We start from the raw sequence: 18,587 nt of genomic DNA on the forward strand, positions 1-18,587 counted from the left end.
TACAAAACTGATCACTATAATGACGGTAATTTTTTTTTTTCCAACGTATCACTTAGTACTAGCTTAATTAGAGAGGGTTTTCGTAAATTCCCCTTACGGACCCTTCTACCAAGATTTGCCCTAAAATCATTTTGCCAACGAGGAACGTCTGTCTGTCACTGACGACATCAGAGAACTTGGCAGGCAACTATGTTTCTCTTTTTTATCACAATTTCACTCACTAGAGAAGCAATGGCAACCATCCCTTTATGTCCAGGAATATATTTTCTTATCTAATCACTTCCTCTTTCTAAGCTGTCACGCAGCGGAAGGGTTCACGACCGTGCGAAAGTGACCATCAGCATTGGGATCAGGTTGAACCCTAAATATCAAGTTGGCTCAACGAACACGGGAGTGCCAAGCGCTGCGGCTGGAGGAGGCGCGAGGGTGACACGGCGGCGGAGACACGCGTGACACGGTGTGACACCACGGAGGACAGGTGAGGCCGATCCTCCCCCTGGTGACACGATCGGGCAAAGCCTGAGCTGCTCTGGGGGGAGGAGGGTTGGGGGGGATGACTGGGAGGCAGGAAGAGCTGTGCTCCCGGGGAGGCGTCACCACCGGTTCTGAGGCAGCCCCGCGCCTCAGACCTCACCGACCCAGCCCGACCCGGCCTGTTCCTCCCTCACTCCCTCCCTCACTCCCGCTCTCACCCTCACCTCCCACCCTCCACCCCGCCATCCTCCCTCGTGCTCTGCTATTCCACCTCCTCCTCCTCCTCCTCATCTTCCTGCTTCCTCTTCCATCTCGTTCTTTTCCTTCCTCTCCTGTATCGTCGTGTACCAGCTGCTGCTGCTGCTGCTGCTGTTACTGCTGCCACTTCGACTCCTGCTAATTCTATTTGCTACTGCCTCTGCTGCAACTTCTGCTGCCCCAAGTTCTGCTACTTCTGCCACTGTTGCTTGTATAGTGTCAGCAACGCGCTCCTGTTGTTTTCTAGTCCTCCTCCTGTTGTCCCAGCTGTATACATTTTTCCCCCTGTGTTGTTATTGATGTTTCAGTTCCTGTTACTGTTGTTACTGTTGCTGGAGTTCCTGTTGTTGCTGCTGCAGGTGTTGTATAACTTCTAAATGTTCTGTTTATGCTGCAGGTGTTACTGTAGTTGTATCTTCGGCTCCAGCTGCTGCTACTGCTGCTGTAGTAGCCGCTGCTCCGGTTCGTCCTCGTGCTACAGCTGTTGTTCCAGGTCTTCCTGCAGCTGCTTTTCTGTGTCTGCTCCCAGCTGTTGATGCTTCACTTTCTATTTCTGATGCTGCTGTTTTTCTTAGTCTCCTTCCAGCTGTGGGTAACTTTAATTTCTGTTGCTGTTCCTGCCGTTGCTGTTCCACCGTTGCTGCCTTTGCCACTGTTCCTTTTTCTACTGTTCTACTGTTGCTATCAAGTACCATTACTCACATTGCTTCTCGTCTCTTCTTCCTTCCTTCTTCCTGATTCCTCCTCCTCTACCTCCTCCTGCTTCTCACCCCTCGTAGCACCACCCCCATGTCGTACCCTCAGCAACACTATCACCATTACAACAACCATCACCACTACACACACACACACACACACACACACACACACACACACCCATACCAACGGCCCCATAGCAATTACCACTAAAATTACAACCGTTACCTAAGTTACGACCATAGTTAAGATGCTATAACAACCCAGGATAATACTACTAAAGGGAGACTACTTCCATCACCATTAACATCAACACCACATCGCCCATACCATCATTACGGAGAGGGGGGGGGGGGGGGAAAGGTCACCAAGACCACCATCTGACCAGGGGCGTCTCAGACGACAACTCATTGCTGGTCACTCATTAGCCTTTTTGGCCTCAGGTTAAGAACATCCTCCCACATCCTTTTAACTGGATTCTCCCACACTTGGCGGTGATAATTCCAACAGCACTTTCTCCAACACTACTTGACCAATACTACTTGGCTCCCCCCCTATCTCTCCCTCCCCTCCGACACTATAAGGCCACCGAAATATACTTCCTCCAACACTGACTCGTCACCAACAGTAAAACCCTTCAACATCGTTAAACCACTCCTCCACCACGACTCAAATAAGATCAATATCAATCCCCAACACTTCTCACCACCAACATTTGACAAAGGGAAGGAAGATGAGGGTAAATATGGTACCCCTCTTTTTTTTCTAACCCCCCTTCCCCTCATCCTCGTCTCCCTCCCTCCACAAACTCCCTCCCCTACCCGCCCCATCCTCGAAACCCGAAACCCCCCCACCTCCTCATTCCCTCCCCAGTATCGACTCGTCGCGGTACCCGCTCGGTCCATAGCATGTATTATGCAGGCAATGTGTCACACTCGCTGCCATTATGTAACTGGCCAGGTATTACCCCCCCGTTGACCTCGTGACCTCACGGGGTTACATGAGAACACCCCTGTGTCAGAGGTCATCAGGCCAACACAACCCCAGGCTGACCACACACAAATCAACAACCCTCTGTCATGTAACTGCGTTGATCTGTATGAACGTCTGTGTAACTGGGTCGATCTATATGTATGTCTTTGTAACTGGCTCGATCTATATGTATGTCTGTGTCACTGGCTCGATCTATATACATATGTCTGTGTAACAGGGTCAATCTGTATGTCTGTGCTGTATTGGGGATGGGTCTGTATGTATGTACACACATACCTGGATTTCTCTCTGTGTATATATATATATATATGTGGGTCCTATACTCGTTTTCTATTCTACATTTCCAGCCGTAACTATCACTAAATTTTCACCCTCCAGTCATTTCACTTGCTCAACAACTTTTTCGTTTTACGACTTGCATGCATGTCGTTAAGCTGCTCATGTCTCTCATGTCTGCTGATCTCTTTCTCCTTCCTTTTCCTTACCTTGTCATGGTTCTTGCATATTCATTCTTCATCACTTTCTTCCTTTTAAGCTCCTCATTTTCTCCTGTCCAGGGATATGTCTACTTTTTCCTCATCAATTATATTCTATAATACCAGAAATCTCGAGAGAGAGAGAGAGATAGATAGATAGATAGATAGATAGATAGATAGATAGAGAGAGAGAGAGAGAGAGAGAGAGAGAGAGAGAGAGAGAGAGAGAGAGAGAGAGAGAGAGAGAGAGAGATAGAGTTATCTCACTGCTTGTTGAAAACAATTCAGTATCTAAACGGAAATGGCCAAAAACACGGAGATACCTTTAACATAACTTATAATAAATAACTTAGTTTTACATTAGGTAATAAGCGTTGTAATCATAGGAGAGGAGGGATTGATCACCCATTACTCACATCAATGATTAAGGTATTTACCATTAATCATAAACGATAAATCATTTACACACACACACACACACACACACACACACACACACACACACACACACACACACACACACACCTTTAACAATATTACTCCTACGAATTCCATCAGTGATTCAACCAATTATCTCGGGGCCGAAAATTGACCACATCATCAGTGGGCACATTAATGTAGGGACAGAGATTCCAGTAGTTTATATTCATAGTCAATTTCGAAGATTTAAGTTTGTTGACCAGATCTGTGAACTGTCGGTGGGGAAGGGGTCAGCGAATCGGAGACTGGGTCAACAAAGAGCGACTATATTATCACTTACCATTTTCAAGTATCACTTATTTTCAGTTATCACTTACTATTTTCAATTATTACTTATTTTGAATTATCACTTACCATTTTCAATTATCACATACCATTTTTTCAATTATCACTTACCATTTTCAATTATCACTTATTTTCAATTACCACCTACCATTTTCAATCATCACATACCATTTTCAATCATCACTTACCATTTTCAATTGATATTTACCATTTTCAATTATCACCTACCATTTTCTGAGTCCACATTCTTCTCGACCCGTATCGAACTTGCAATCGCCCCTTTCCATCTTCTTTGACCACTATGTTCATGGCAGTCTTAGCTAAATCGTAACAAGAAAAGAACACAGAATTGTTCGATGTTTGAATGCTTGATGAACTCTCACTAACAGTGAGAACAGTTTGTGGAGTTCTGTGTCAACTTTGTGGGTTGGCGGGGAGGTTGAAGCAGAATGCCCCGTTACCTTACTCAATCCACAATTCATCGACTTTCCCGCTGTATCAAAATTCCCGGACGATACCTAAAGCATTTGAACTATCTACTTTTATGCGGTAAATATTCTCCTACTTTTCTGAACTCTGATACAGCACTGCAGAATTCGCTGAGGCCAAAGCACTGTTCGCTACACCAAGTGGTATAAGTTCACTGTTATCACTGTTGCTCTCTTTTTCATCACTGTGATTCTCGTTTTTTTTCTTCTTCCGCATCTCAAACACAGTTTATCTATTTCTACCAAGTCAACTTTGTTTTCAAGAGAGTGATGGCACATTTAAGGCTAAAACTCAAACTGTTAAAAGCAGTGATTTAAATTTTTCACATTTCACAGCTTCTGAGGTTACTGCTACTATGTGGCTTTTCTGAGACATCAATCAGCCATATAGCGATGCACATATAACGATTTGACGATGATCTGCAATTCACACATGCCCTCCGCCCGCAAGTCATACATGCCCACATACGGCAAGTCATACATGCCCACCACCCGCAAGTCACACATGCCCACCGCCCGCAAGTCATACTTGCCCACCGCCCGCAAGTCACACATGCCCACCGCCCGCAAGTCACACATGCCCACCGCCCGCAAGTCACACATGCCCACCGCCCGCAAGTCACACATGCCCACCGCCCGCAAGTCATACATGCCCACCGCCCGCAAGTCACACATGCCCACCGCCCGCAAGTCATACATGCCCACCACCCGCAAGCCACACATGCCCACCGCCCGCAAGTCATACATGCCCACCACCCGCACGTCACACATGCCCACCGCCCGCAAGTCATACATTTCCACCGCCCGCAAGTCATACATGCCCACCGCCGCCCGCAAGTGACACACGCCCACCGCCCGCAAGTGACACACGCCCACCGCCCGCAAGTCACACATGCCCACCGCCCGCAAGTCACACATGCCCACCGCCCGCAAGTCACACATGCCCACATACGGCAAGTCAAATGCCTTTTTGTTTCCCATACGCCAAAGAGATCATTCTTAAGTGGCAAGACATACGAACTCCACTCCACTCCAGCCCAAACATATAAGGTTTGAAAGAAAGACTACGAACATAAGATGCCAGAATATCACCGGAAAAAAACATAAAACATATAACGAGATAGGATGCCTTCATCAACTATGCCAATGTTCAAAACCCAACCAATCTGCCCTCTCATTACGGTTCAGTCTACACACATGACCCCCAATAATCCAATTAGAGCGATCACAAGCTCAATCGGATCAGTAACATACAGACTATCGAAATGGCTCGTAACTCTGTTTGTCAGAGTTTCCGATTCGTTCATCTCTTAAAACAGTGCAGTGCAGATCTGGTCAGCTTCGTTCATCTCTTAAAACAGTGCAGTGCAGATCTGGTCGACTTCGTTCATCTCTTAAAACAGTGCAGTGCAGATCTGGTCGACTTCGTTCATCTCTTATAACAGTGCAGTGCAGATCTGGTCAGCTTCGTTCATCTCTTAAAACAGTGCAGTGCAGATGTGGTCGACTTCGTTCATCTCTTAAAACAGTGCAGTGCAGATCTGGTCGACCAACTCAAATTCCTATACGGTGACTATGAATATATATATGAAAAAATGGTGAGTTCTGATGTTAGCTCTTTATTCATTACTGTCCAAGAGCTTATATAAGACTGTTTTCTGAGTTTTGGGGGATGATGAGAGATAATAAGCTTCAGCACCTTATGAAAGATTATATACCATTGGCATAAAATGACCCAGAAAACGATATTTCATAAGGACACACGGCACAAGGAGAGCAAAAGACGTAAAATAAAAGATCTTAAAGAAACTATTTTACGTATCAGAGATCCTGATAGCATTCCAGGTAACTTTCGCATGCAACATGAGAAATGACTTCATGCAACATAGCCAAAAAAGGCTGACCGCTTCTCGATCGCCAACACGAGCAACGACAGCACATCTGCTTGTTAAAATGTAGACTAGCGACAATAGTACATCTGCCTGATAAGAAATATAACAGAAGCAACAGTAGCAGATCTGCTTGATAAAGTATACTAACAGCAACAGTAGTACATCTGTTTGATAAAGTAAACTTGTAGGAACATTAGTACATCTGCTTGATGAAGTACACTTGTGGCAGCAAAAGTAGTACATCTGTTTGATAAAGGACACTTGTGGCAGCAACAGTAGTACATCTGCCTGATGAAATACATCAAGAGACTGCCTTATATCTACTCTATTGGTCTAAATAAACCAATATAGTCAGAGAAACCGGCGTACACTGAGCCTGGAAGATGGACCAGATGGTGACACGATGACAATAGCCCGAACACGCACGGTCCACCAACCCCGCCTCCCTCACAGCTGTTGGGAGGTTGTTGACCTCACCCACACAGCTGCTAGGATTCGAACCCCTGTGGGCACGAACCCCCGTGCTCACCCATGATCAGTAACGCTAACCAATACACCACGGAGGCCCGTGTGTGTGTGTGTGTGTGTGTGTGTGTGTGTTTTGTAGGAAAACACTGGATGCAAGAAAAATACCGAGTCCTATCAAACCTGAGATTGAAATTCAGTTCTTCATTTTCCACGCTAGATTTTCACGAAGTAAGCTGACACACACACACACACACACACACACACACACACACACACACACACACACACACACACACACACCTGTTACAGGATACGACTGTATTAAAAAAAAAATCAGAATAGCCTGTCATGTTGGAGGTTTCCGAAATCTGGTCAAGTCCAGCGTGTAACACGACTTCTAACAGACGCGCTGTAGAGGAGAGGTAGTGGCTTGGCAGCTGAGTAGCCCAGGCAGCTACATTTACTACAGCAATACTGAGACGCAAGAAAAATATTGCTATCTTATCCTGGCTCTCTCCCGTACAGAATGCGCCGAAGAAACGCGGTTGTAAGTCCCTCATTTTTTTTTCTTCATGTCGAAAGGTCCCCGTGGCCATCAACATCAGGAGGCCCTTATGTGAGGTACTCGACCTCATCTTTATGCTAGAGAGAGAGAGAGAGAGAGAGAGAGAGAGAGAGAGAGAGAGAGAGAGAGAGAGAGAGAGAAAGGAAAACCGTGTAAACCAGATTTCAAAGTGTCACAAACAACTTACATACTGGGGAATGATTCCAAGGCTCTAGAGAATACTCCCAAAGGACGAGAGAGAGAGAGAGAGAGAGAGAGAGAGAGAGAGAGAGAGAGAGAGAGAGAGAGAGAGAGAGAGAGAGAGAGAGAGAGAGAGAGAGAGAGAGAGAGAGAGAGAGAACAAAGTCGTGTAAACCTGATTTCAAGGTGTCACAAAGAACTTACATACTGGGGATTGATTTCAAGGCTCTAGAGAACACTTACAAAGGACAGTAGTGAGAAAAAAAGAGGAATAGTTTCTTAGCACCGCAGGTAAAACTCGGATAATGTATACATGATTCGAAAGCGTTACAGGCAAAAGACAAAACACACACAGATGTACACCTCGTATCACAGTCCCACTGGGAAGGAGGAAAAAAAGAAAATGGTGTTTGAATTATTCACCTAGATTTCCCGGTCGTCTGCAACGCCAACATCATTTTCCCCCAACCTCACCCTAACCACGCAGTATTAATTTACTGATTACATTTACAAACTCCCATACGCCTCTCCTCGCTCCCGATCTCTCTCTCTCTTACCCCAAAAATTCTAACCATTACTTCTCACTACAGGGCCACACATTCAGCCCATCATTTCTAAAGCGCTGGCATATCGTGATGGGTATAATAATACACGCTTACGTGTCACGCTATTTCCATCTGGACTTATCAGATGGGGGATGATGATGCGTATCTACGCCCCCACGTAGACGCAGATGTTTGAAATGTTATCTTCCTCACGCATTGATCCAAACACAAACGGGTGCCATTCATATCTCAAATAATTCATCATGATATCACAACAACAACGGAAAAAAACACGTCCTGAGGTACCCGAAAAGAGACATAGTAACATCACGAACATCATCGTCAATTATCAGCTTAATAATATCACAAACAGCAACAATTATCAGTTCAATTATTTTACAGTACTGAACCTCTATCGTGCCATCAATTATGCACCGGAACAATTAGCATACGTACGGTTGACGAAGTAGTCATCGCCCAAAATTGCTGGCGCCACACATAAGCCATCATGGTCAGGACGCAAGTTGATAAACACAGAAACAATACCTATTGACTTTACTCTTGTTATGAAGTGACGTCGGGAAATGGGGTACTTCAATATCATCTGTGTTTTCTCCTTTTTTTCTTCATCATCTTTTCATTTACGATCAAAGTGTAATGAAGTATATATATATATATATATATATATATATATATATATATATATATATATATATATATATATATATATATATATATATGCGTTAGTTTAAGTGTGTGTGTGTGTGTGTGTGTGTGTGTGTGTGTGTGTGTGTGTGTGTGTGTGTGTTCATTCAACCATGAGCGAGTGCAGTACATGTTCTTCTGTGAGTCTTTTGGTGTTGTGAATAACATATTCTCGTTAGTTTCTTCGTCCAAGTTCTCTGTCTCTTATCTCTCTGCTTCATTCATTGTCTCTTGGTCAAGAGACACATGTACCAGTGACTGAGCATTTCTACAGGAACTGGACGCCTCTTCTATAACCTGGTCATCCGTAAGACCAAGTTTTGTCTCTCTGATATTCAATTCATCATTGCCCCCAACGAAAGACATTGTGTTCCTGCTCAAGCAACTGCTCAAAATGTTTTTGAAAGAATCACCTTCTCTATCCGCTTAACTGCTCACGGCGGAATACATTGTTAATGGCATCTAGACACTTTCTACATTGGTCTTTTCTCCAGTGTGATGATGTATGAAGGATCCAAACGTCTTCTACGCTGGACTGTAGCTGGCTGTAATTACATCTTTCTTACTTTGAGATGACGACAAACCTAATCAGGAATACAAACTCATCATGAAAGCAGTCGTTGTCTTTGAGTGTGGAGATACGACATGTGGCTGCAGCTGGCTACTGCAGACGCCAGTTTCACCAGCCAGCCTTCCAGCCCAGATTTAAAGAACGAAGTACACTAGAGATTCCAGGACGTTAAAGGACAAAAATTTCTGTTCCAGTCCTCAGCTTTCGGGCGGAGGAAAGAAGTTTTGTGATGAATAAAACAGTTCCTTCCGGTGGTAAGACATTTGCTTTTGTCTCTGCATCAGTCTCCGCTGATTTCACAAGACTTGTATCAACACCTTGGACGAATTTTAGCATGGATCTACCGAGGACTGCCTGCATGATATTGCGAAAACTCTTCTGCCATCAAAGGAATCACTGATTCACTTTTCCGAAGCTGATGATCAAAGAGATGAAGGTCTCTGCTATCGATACGAAGATATTGGAATTCTTTACACCGGTAAATTTTCCTTTCATGGGTCCTTTTGATAAAAAAAAATCTTGTGATAATTCCAGAGAAAGAGAACTGCTCTCCTTGCAAGTGATACGTCCCCATCAAGCCATCATGCAGCACAGATGTGTGGTGGTTGATCTTTATTGTGGCCATTGCTTGAGGTTCTGCGTTCCTAAGAGAGGATCAATAACATAACACAAGGATTTCAGAGAATTTGTCTACTTTCAGTCCTGAAGACGTAGCTCCAGATGGAGAACAACTATAGACTATATGAAAGGCATCATGAACCAGCCAGTGAGCGTCGATGCTCCACGACATAAAAGGAGAATCGTATCTACAGTTGGTTGATCCTATAAAAGTTGGATCAGATCTACTGTTTCCGGAGGAGCAAATCTAGATTTGTGGTGGAGCGAATCTTCTTCTTTCTATGTGAGGGAAGGAAGTGAGCATCACTGTATGGATCTTGGAATCGGGTGACGCCCATCTGCCGCTTCTGGGAGACGAAGATGATAATGTCCCTGGCTCCTGAGGCCGGTTACCCAGCTCCTGAAGGAGAACCGGAGGCTAAACCACAACAGTGTAGACATAGACGATGTTCCTCGTTATAAATGATGTGGGTAACAACCACTTTATTCATGAACAATTCACAAAAAGATCCATCAGTTCCAGCAACAAGCCCCGAAGCCTGTCTCTCTCGTTATGTCACAAACTGATGATAGATGTCTGAACACTTGCACTTGAATCTAGACTTAAGAACGGAGACCTATAATGCCATTGAAATATGTGAGTATAGCCCGTTTCCATAGATGGTAGACGAGATCAGATGACAACCTTATTAAAAAGGAAATGAATGACGCGCGCGCGCACACACACACACACACACACACACACACACGTAATAACGAAATCTCAAGAACTTTTCGATGATGCGGATGAAATCAACTTCCAGAACGAGATGCCATTATTCCTCGCTTTCTCAATGATGGATGTGCATCTTTCAACCCCTCGCCAGTGAACTGTGAGGAAACGGGGTCGGAGCTGAGTCACCGACTTTACGAAACCGGACACCAGTAAAACGTTTACAAGCAGAGGCAACAACCTGGTCTGATGTTGAGGGAAAACTGCTAACCAGTTTATTCCAGACGAGTGCAAGTGTTCGAGGCTGCTGTGTTCCGGGCTGCTGTGTCTTTCTTTTATTTGTATAGCTTTTGTTGGTATAGCTGAGGAGGATTGATGTTCTAAACCTGTGTCTTCTCTCGAAAAGACAAACGTCAACATTGCCTGAGACTTCCTCCTCCTCCTCCTCCTCCATCACTCTTGATCTGAGGTGACCATTTCCTGTTGTCATTTCTCTCTCGAAGACCAACAACATTTCCGAAGCTGTTATGATAGCTCTTGTAAGGTTAGAATCGTAAGCTTCTTCCATAAACATTTCAATTTAGACTTGGCCACGTTACGTCAGGTTACGTTAGGTTACGTTAGGGTTTGATAGATTGCGTAGAGGTTACGTTAGGGTTTGATAGATTGCGTAGAGGTTACGTTAGGGTTTGATAGATTGCGTAGAGGTTACGTTAGGGTTTGATAGATTGCGTAGAGGTTACGTTAGGGTTTGATAGATTGCGTAGAGGTTACGTTAGGGTTTGATAGACTGCGTAGAGGTTACGTTAGGGTTTGATAGATTGCGTAGGAACATCGCGATCGCACTGCTCCTACTAGTTACTCCCCCACTGCTCTACATCGGAGCGTACTTAACCACCTCTAGTTTAATAACGCTGTTACTCTTACATCTTCCTAAAACCTTAATCAGGCTCATCTGTGTGGCTGGTGGAGGCGCGTGTCATTAGCCAACCCCTTTTGCATGCTGCGCCAATATCGCTCCAAGACGGCGTTCGCCAGGGATGAAGAAAAAAAAAATGCCATGATTGATCTCGTAATATCCCGCCTCACTCACTCCTCAAATCAGGCCCGTTTGGCCACACACCCCACACACACACACACACCCTCCACACTCTCTCTCGTACCACACCACCACCAACACCACTACCAGCAGCAGCAACACCAGCTAATGTAGGTTACGGTAGGCGAGATGGCCGGGATGATTATTAATTTCCTCCGACGCTACAGAATCTCCAGATTTCTGGAGCCTAGGGATTTTATCCACCATTCGCGTGGTGGTGTGGCGCTTGTCTACAGATGTGGAGGTGGGGGGAAAACGCGACCAGAACATGAAGTCATGAAGCTGATGACGATACTCATATTACCATTTTACATCATGGTAGAATTCTTCTATCTCCCATACACACACACACACACACACACACACACAGACACACACACACACACACACACACACACACACACACACTTATAATGATGGGCAGAACTTCTAAATATTTCATTCAATACCTTCCTCAGCCAATCAGTACCAACAAAGAAAGAGTTCCTTGGAACAGATGAATTTTGAGCGGCTTCCGCTACACATGATGTACGTAACCTAACAACCCATATTCTCCTAACAAGACGCTTGACTCCACGATATAAGATCTTGATAAGGTTCAAGTCCCGATGCGATTCGAGGCCATAAGCTTTCTTCCGATACGAGTCTTAGTTACGGTAGGAGGTGGACAACAACTGGTAGACAGGTTACGAGACTACACAGCACACACACACACACACACACACACACACACACACACACACACAACACACACTATACTGATGCTAAAATTAAACATCCTCTCTTCAACACAATGGGACGACCCTACAGAATTACGATAACATGACCTCTGACCTGACGCTCAGGGCAAAAGCTGGGCACATCATACCTACAACCCTACTGACGTGTCCGAAGGTGGCGCCGTCGGAGGGTCTAAAGGTGGAGCTGGCGTCCAGGGATGGTGGTGCCCGATTTCAAAGGTAGTGATGTCGTGTTCAAAGGCCGTATAACCATCCACAGCTCGCATAGTTGTGGTCAAGGAGGTTACGTAGCTATACGACAAGCACTTCTGACTAGCCAGTGAGACAGAAATAAAGATTCGGATAACCAATGAAGTAAAGGAAGTAAAACCTGGCCTATTTTTATGGAGCAGAGAAGTGAGGGAGGTCTTGTAGGATAGGAGGAACACGGTAAACAAAACTTCACTGCTCAGTCACCCTCAGATGATATCAGATACTTGCCTCCTGACGATCACTGTCCTTAAAAAACCATAGGTGCAAGAAAAAGCAGGGAAAAAAAAGTTAGCTAAAAAAAAATAACAGAAAACATTACCAGGCAATGATGTCATTCATGACAAAATTGTTTTGATACAAGTCAGCGTGATGACCACGTCTAATCATCGGACTTTCACTGGCGAATGTTAATCCTGTGTCCCAACCAGGCGTTGCTAAATGGCGCCAACCGGACTGTATTTAGAGTGAAAGGAAGTATGAAGCATCTATTGATGATGTCCCCATGCCGGGCTTAGGCTAGGCTAAGCCAAAATCTACAACACGAACACGAACACTAGAGTGTTCCTATCATTTGCACGAATTTAAGAAGTTTCAATTTCTGAGGAACATATGAAAATAAGCGTTCGCGTAGAGTCACGCAAGACTAAGGGTTGGTGGAGAACGACGCTGCTTTCGTGCGTCGCTGGTAAATGTGACAGCCAGAGATGCCCGTCGGTGTTTCGTTCATTAATGCTCGCTGGTTAGGTCAACAGACCGTGTGTTGAGATAGAGAGATAAAGAGAGAGAGAGAGAGAGAGAGAGAGAGAGAGAGAGAGAGAGAGAGAGAGAGAGAGAGAGAGAGAGAGAGAGAGAGAGAGAGAGGACTACATACGTGTACGACACCTTCATCATTGACAGGTGCACATTAATGAGGCCATCAACAAGTAAATATATCCCTAAAAACAATACCGAAATTCTTAAGAACGCGAGAGACTAATGAACATTATTTGCGTTGATCAAATAAACACATCTAAACAAGAGGAAAAATATTGACTGAGAACACACAAGGGGGGAGCAAACATAGTCAGCTTTCACGACAGAAACTGATGTACAGCAAAGTGGTGAGTAAGGTGAATGTACTCACTGTCTCACGCCCAACGCCACTGGAGCTTCCATTTTCACCCACCACACTCACCTGGGAAAGGAAGAAGAAATTCACGTTATTCTAAAGACACTGAAAAAGACAAAAGAAATCAAGGGTGATGATAATGGGGGAAAATAATCTAGTCCATAGGCACTTGTACATCTAGACAAACTTCTTATACATGAGATGTTGCTCGTATGACCGCCAGTAAGGAAGATGTTGCCAACATTAGCACCTGAGTGTAAATTCCTGCTAACATTAGCATTAAGAGGTAAGATGATATTAATATAAGCTCCTTATACGTAAAGTGCAGGTAATTTCAGCACTAATACGTTAAGATGCTTCTACCAGTAGCATCTACTTCTAAGATATTACATAGTTTAACAATTACTATACAGCATCTGGATGTCTCAAAACTATAGACTACAACCAATGTCTATTTTGTCTTCAGCTCACATAAACGGTACAAGAGAACATGTCATTTATAATCTTCTTGCATGACATCAGTCACAAAACTGCCATGAAATCTTAAGTTTCCTACACAAGGTTCTGGAATGCTAGTGGGATTCCTTCGAAGTCCTCGTTAGAGTAGTTGCTTATACCTTATTCATTCATTCTGTTCTCAGCCGTTGAGCAAGTGACCCCATCCACAATCCGATGGATTGTTACATGTGACTTCAGCATCGAGGAGACGGATAGCAACCTCACATGCGTTCGTGCTTCCAAATTTTCATCGTAGTATTAGACTAATACATTTCTGTCGGTCGGACTGCCATCGATCGCTTCACCAACCCGAGTTAAAAAGAACAACAACAAAAAAAAAAGCTTCAGTACGTGGGTGAGGTATACTGAAGGTCGGGTGGTGAGGATAACTGGGGTTGGTAGACGGTCAAGAGAACAAGGGAGCGAGACAGACGGAAGGAGAGAGGTGAAGCGAGAAGGATGAAAGACGGGTGGAAGGAGTGAGTAACGTAAGGAAGAACGGAGAGAGAGAGAGAGAGAGAGAGAGAGAGAGAGAGAGAGAGAGAGAGAGAGAGAGAGAGAGAGAGAGAGAGGTGGCAATATGAGGAATTCCCCCCAACTACCCACCAACAAGCAGAAGAGGCAAGTCGAGGTTGCGCGACTCACAGGGGTCCTCTCTCTCTCTCTCTCTCTCTCTCTCTCTCTCTCTCTTTCCTCTGGTCTCCTTTAGCAAGACGCTGGGCAACCCCACCCCCAACCCCTCCACCAAGCCCGAGGAGGAGCGGGCCTTCAAAGGTGAACCTCCTCTACCAGTCTCGTTTTCCCGGTCCTCCCCTGACGAAGGTGTAGCGCTGGGTTTTGAGCCTCGTCTACATCGTTATCATCCCCTCCTGCCACCGGTCATGACCTTCCGAAGTAGCTTCATTTTCCTCTGGCGTCGTGTTCAGGGCTCGTAGTCAGTCTCTGACCCTGGAGTGGCCTCGACCAGAGCTTCATTCGTATAAATCCAAATGTATTGGATGGCTGAGGAAGGAAAACTGAGGAGGGAGAGAAAGGGAAAAAAGGGGAAAAAAAGGGGGAAAATCATATTCATGTGCATCCATTTATCTGTTCATCTCCATAAATATACAAGTATTATGTTTGTAAGCTGTATCTATCTATCTATCTATCTCTCTGAACATACTGATATATATTTTACGAAAGTCTTCAAAGGCATCGGGGGATAAGACTTCAGTAAAAAGAAAACGGACGGTGATGTAGTAACGTGATATTCAGCTGGATGAATTCCCAATGCAGTTTTGATTTCTCAGTTTATACACATAGGAAAATGTGATTTGAAGACGGCAAAAGCATCTTGGTTTGGGAAGGAGATTTACATGTGCAGCAGCCAAAGTTTACATGATAAAGTTTACGAGATGGAAAAACCTATGATTATATATATATATATATATATATATATATATATATATATATATATATATATATATATATATATATATAAAGTCAGAAGAATTACACAAATTTTACCATGATACAATTGCTCATCCATCCTTCACACCCATAGACATTCAGCATTTGACTAGAAACATACAACTTCTCTACAACTGGCCTAATAACATATCAAACTTCTACATAAAAGCACTCCGTCCCAAGAAACCAATCCAGGCACTTACCTACGCACCGCCTCCTGGCTACAAGGCGAAATCTCCAAACATACCAAACCCCTCAGTGCCTCCATTATTCCCAACCTTCCATTATTCAAGATTTCTACAGCAATCAGTCTTCAATCACATCCACTCAATTGAGCTCCAACCATATTTAGGTACCACGTCAAACACACACACACACACACACACACACACACACACACACACACACACACACACACACACGACATTCACTCTCCACACCACAAACATCAACACGAAGGCCTAACACAAACTAAATGTCATCCTCAGACACTCGGGTTTGGATTTGGAGAAGCATCTCTTACTTATCCTCTAAAAGCCATTCATCCGTTCCATCTGGTCGTCCTTCCTGGGAAAAGCAAACATAACAAAACTGCACATCACACACACACACACACACACACACACACACACACACACACACACACAATGTCCTCAAAACAATCAGAGGCTGGCTGGCAAAACCACACACACACACACACTCAACACCTGCACACCGTAACAAAAATGCCTCCAATACAATCTCACTTCAATAGGCTCGGCACCCAGCTCTTTGCTGCCCTATATATATATATATATATATATATATATATATATATATAATTTTACCTGTGCGTCCATGTTTTCATGAGAGTTCATTATATATGTGTGTGTAATTTTTATCTTTGTCTTTCGAGGAGAGAGTTCTGCAGTCGTGCTGTACCCTCTCAACCTCGTACATATACACATAAATACCATGTGTAATACATATGCACACAGCCCCCCCAGCTTATGTAAGAGAGAGAGAGAGAGAGAGAGAGAGAGAGAGAGAGAGAGAGAGAGAGAGAGAGAGAGAGAGGACGGATAAAGAGAACCCTTGCACCAAACTCTAGCCACTGACCGAACCAAAACACCCACATAAACTAACCTCCTGAAGGCCACACATCCTAAGTCATATCATCACTGAACCTTCCCCTAATATGAAGCTGAGTTCGTGGGGACACTCGAGTGTTTGGGGCACTAATGACGCTTGAGTGTGAGAGCCTGAAGACACACGTCGTGTCTCAAATGGATTCCACGAATCAGCGATGCTGGTTTGCTTCGCTGGAATGGCAGAAGCTGCTGCATACAGGAAGAGAACTGAACACTTGGAGGAAGCGCAAACATCACCCTAAGAATGAGGAGTCTGACATGCAAACATCTTTTTCTTCGTGGAAGGTGGTTTATCACGAGGCGTAAAGATCCTCGCTACCATTCTGCAGGCCGCGTAGTCTCGAGCATACAATAAGATTCTACGCCTAGAAAGAAACTGGTGTAAGCTAGAACACATCTTCCTCTACAGATGATGTCACTTATAAGTATCAGTCTTCAGTCCTAGGACGAGTTACAACTAAATGGGAAGAAGGGAAAAAAAAGATATTCGATCTTAATCCTGAGACAGAATTTCCCTTCTACTCCCTTCTTCTGAACCTCCTCCTGTATTAAACATCCACGGCTGTCCGTCTGTTGTTCCATTTAGCGTCAGTAAACACTCATAATGGCTGGGAGCAGCTAGTCGACTTAATTCGGAATATAAAGATCTTTGCGTTGCAACCTGCAGCACGTACCATTCTCAAAGGAAACGCATAAGGCGCCCTTGAATAATAAACAGGTGAGCGGGTTTCATTTACAGTGTGTTGAGCAAGGATGACAGGCGAGACGTATATACACAGCAGGAAAAAAATCTTTCCCCTTGCTCTCGAGCGCCTGGTCGCCTACCAGATTCGAAAAGGTGTTGTTTCGTGTGGTTCCCAGCGAGCGAGTGCTTCGGATCTTCAAGTGTGACTTGGAACGGTTTGAGACACCGCTTCCAGTCCGAGCGAGACAGGTCGCCGCCTAGAGACGAAGCGGTTCGTCTCTTCAGCCTCGCTTACTTACAGATTCGATAAGAGTAGCGTTTCGACGAGGTGCGCGGCATTGTAAGGGTGTCCTATGCGCACAGCACTGTTAAGGTGTCTCACACGCACAGCATTGCTAAGGGTTGCTCCATGCTATCAAGTCCCCAGCTCAGCACTTGTCTTAAGAAAAAAAAAATAATCCTTCAATTACGCCAGCCCAAAATACAGGGTTTAACAGAAACTTTTAAAAAAAGAAGTTACGTGATTTTTCCAAGACGAGGAGTAAAACTTGACAGCCACTGATTCCGTTTCGTGGAACGGTCATGACTAGCGGGAATCTACAGTTTCCAAAACGAGTCTATTGACTCAGTATCACACAGTAAACAAACACCTTCACGACCGAATATAAGAACACAATACCACCAAAATGTCCCGTGCTTTTCAACCCGCTCAAATACCTTTTAAAGTTCCCTACATAATAATGGGATTTCACGAGATTATCTTTTCCGTAAGCCTTTTCAGAGATCTAATGTGCAATCTAAAAACGGGACTTCAGGGTTTAATAAGAAGTTTCCCCGGGATCAAAAGAGAACGACGAGTCCCTGCCTGACCCGGGCACTTTTCCACAACTCCGTAAATATGCACGATAATGCACGCTCAAGAATCCGAACGTGAGAAGGAGAAAAAAAAAAAATATGACATCGTGCCGGAGAGAGAGAGAGAGAGAGAGAGAGAGAGAGAGAGAGAGAGAGAGAGAGAGAGAGAGAGAGAGAGAGAGAGAGACCACAATTCCTTAGCGAATGCGGTGGTTACTTCGGAAGCGATGGTATAAGGCAAAGAGCCAGGTTCTTGCAGCCTTTATAACCACACGCAGCAATAATGGAGGCTCCTGTGTGCCTGCTGCCCTGCCCCCACAACCAGTGGACGCACCACCTTTGCAGGCACTCCACACACCCACACA

General features: G+C 44.6%; 1 protein-coding gene across 4 annotated transcripts in view; it reads right to left on the reverse strand.

The window, feature by feature from the left end:
* wake (wide awake) overlaps positions 1-18,587 on the reverse strand; it is a 744,672-nt gene that overhangs the window by 488,429 nt on the left and 237,656 nt on the right. For 2 of the 4 annotated variants that reach the window (XM_071671229.1, XM_071671227.1), the window contains exon 1: positions 1-604. This exon is cut by the window's left edge and continues 897 nt beyond it. The exons of the other annotated variants lie outside the window; for them this stretch is intronic. The gene's annotated coding sequence lies outside the window, so the exon portion shown is untranslated. Of the gene's footprint in view, positions 605-18,587 lie in introns of those variants that run through there. 4 annotated transcript variants of the gene reach the window in all.

The sequence above is a fragment of the Panulirus ornatus genome, chromosome 16, assembly GCF_036320965.1.
Source record: "Panulirus ornatus isolate Po-2019 chromosome 16, ASM3632096v1, whole genome shotgun sequence".
Taxonomy (NCBI): Eukaryota; Metazoa; Arthropoda; class Malacostraca; order Decapoda; family Palinuridae; genus Panulirus; species Panulirus ornatus.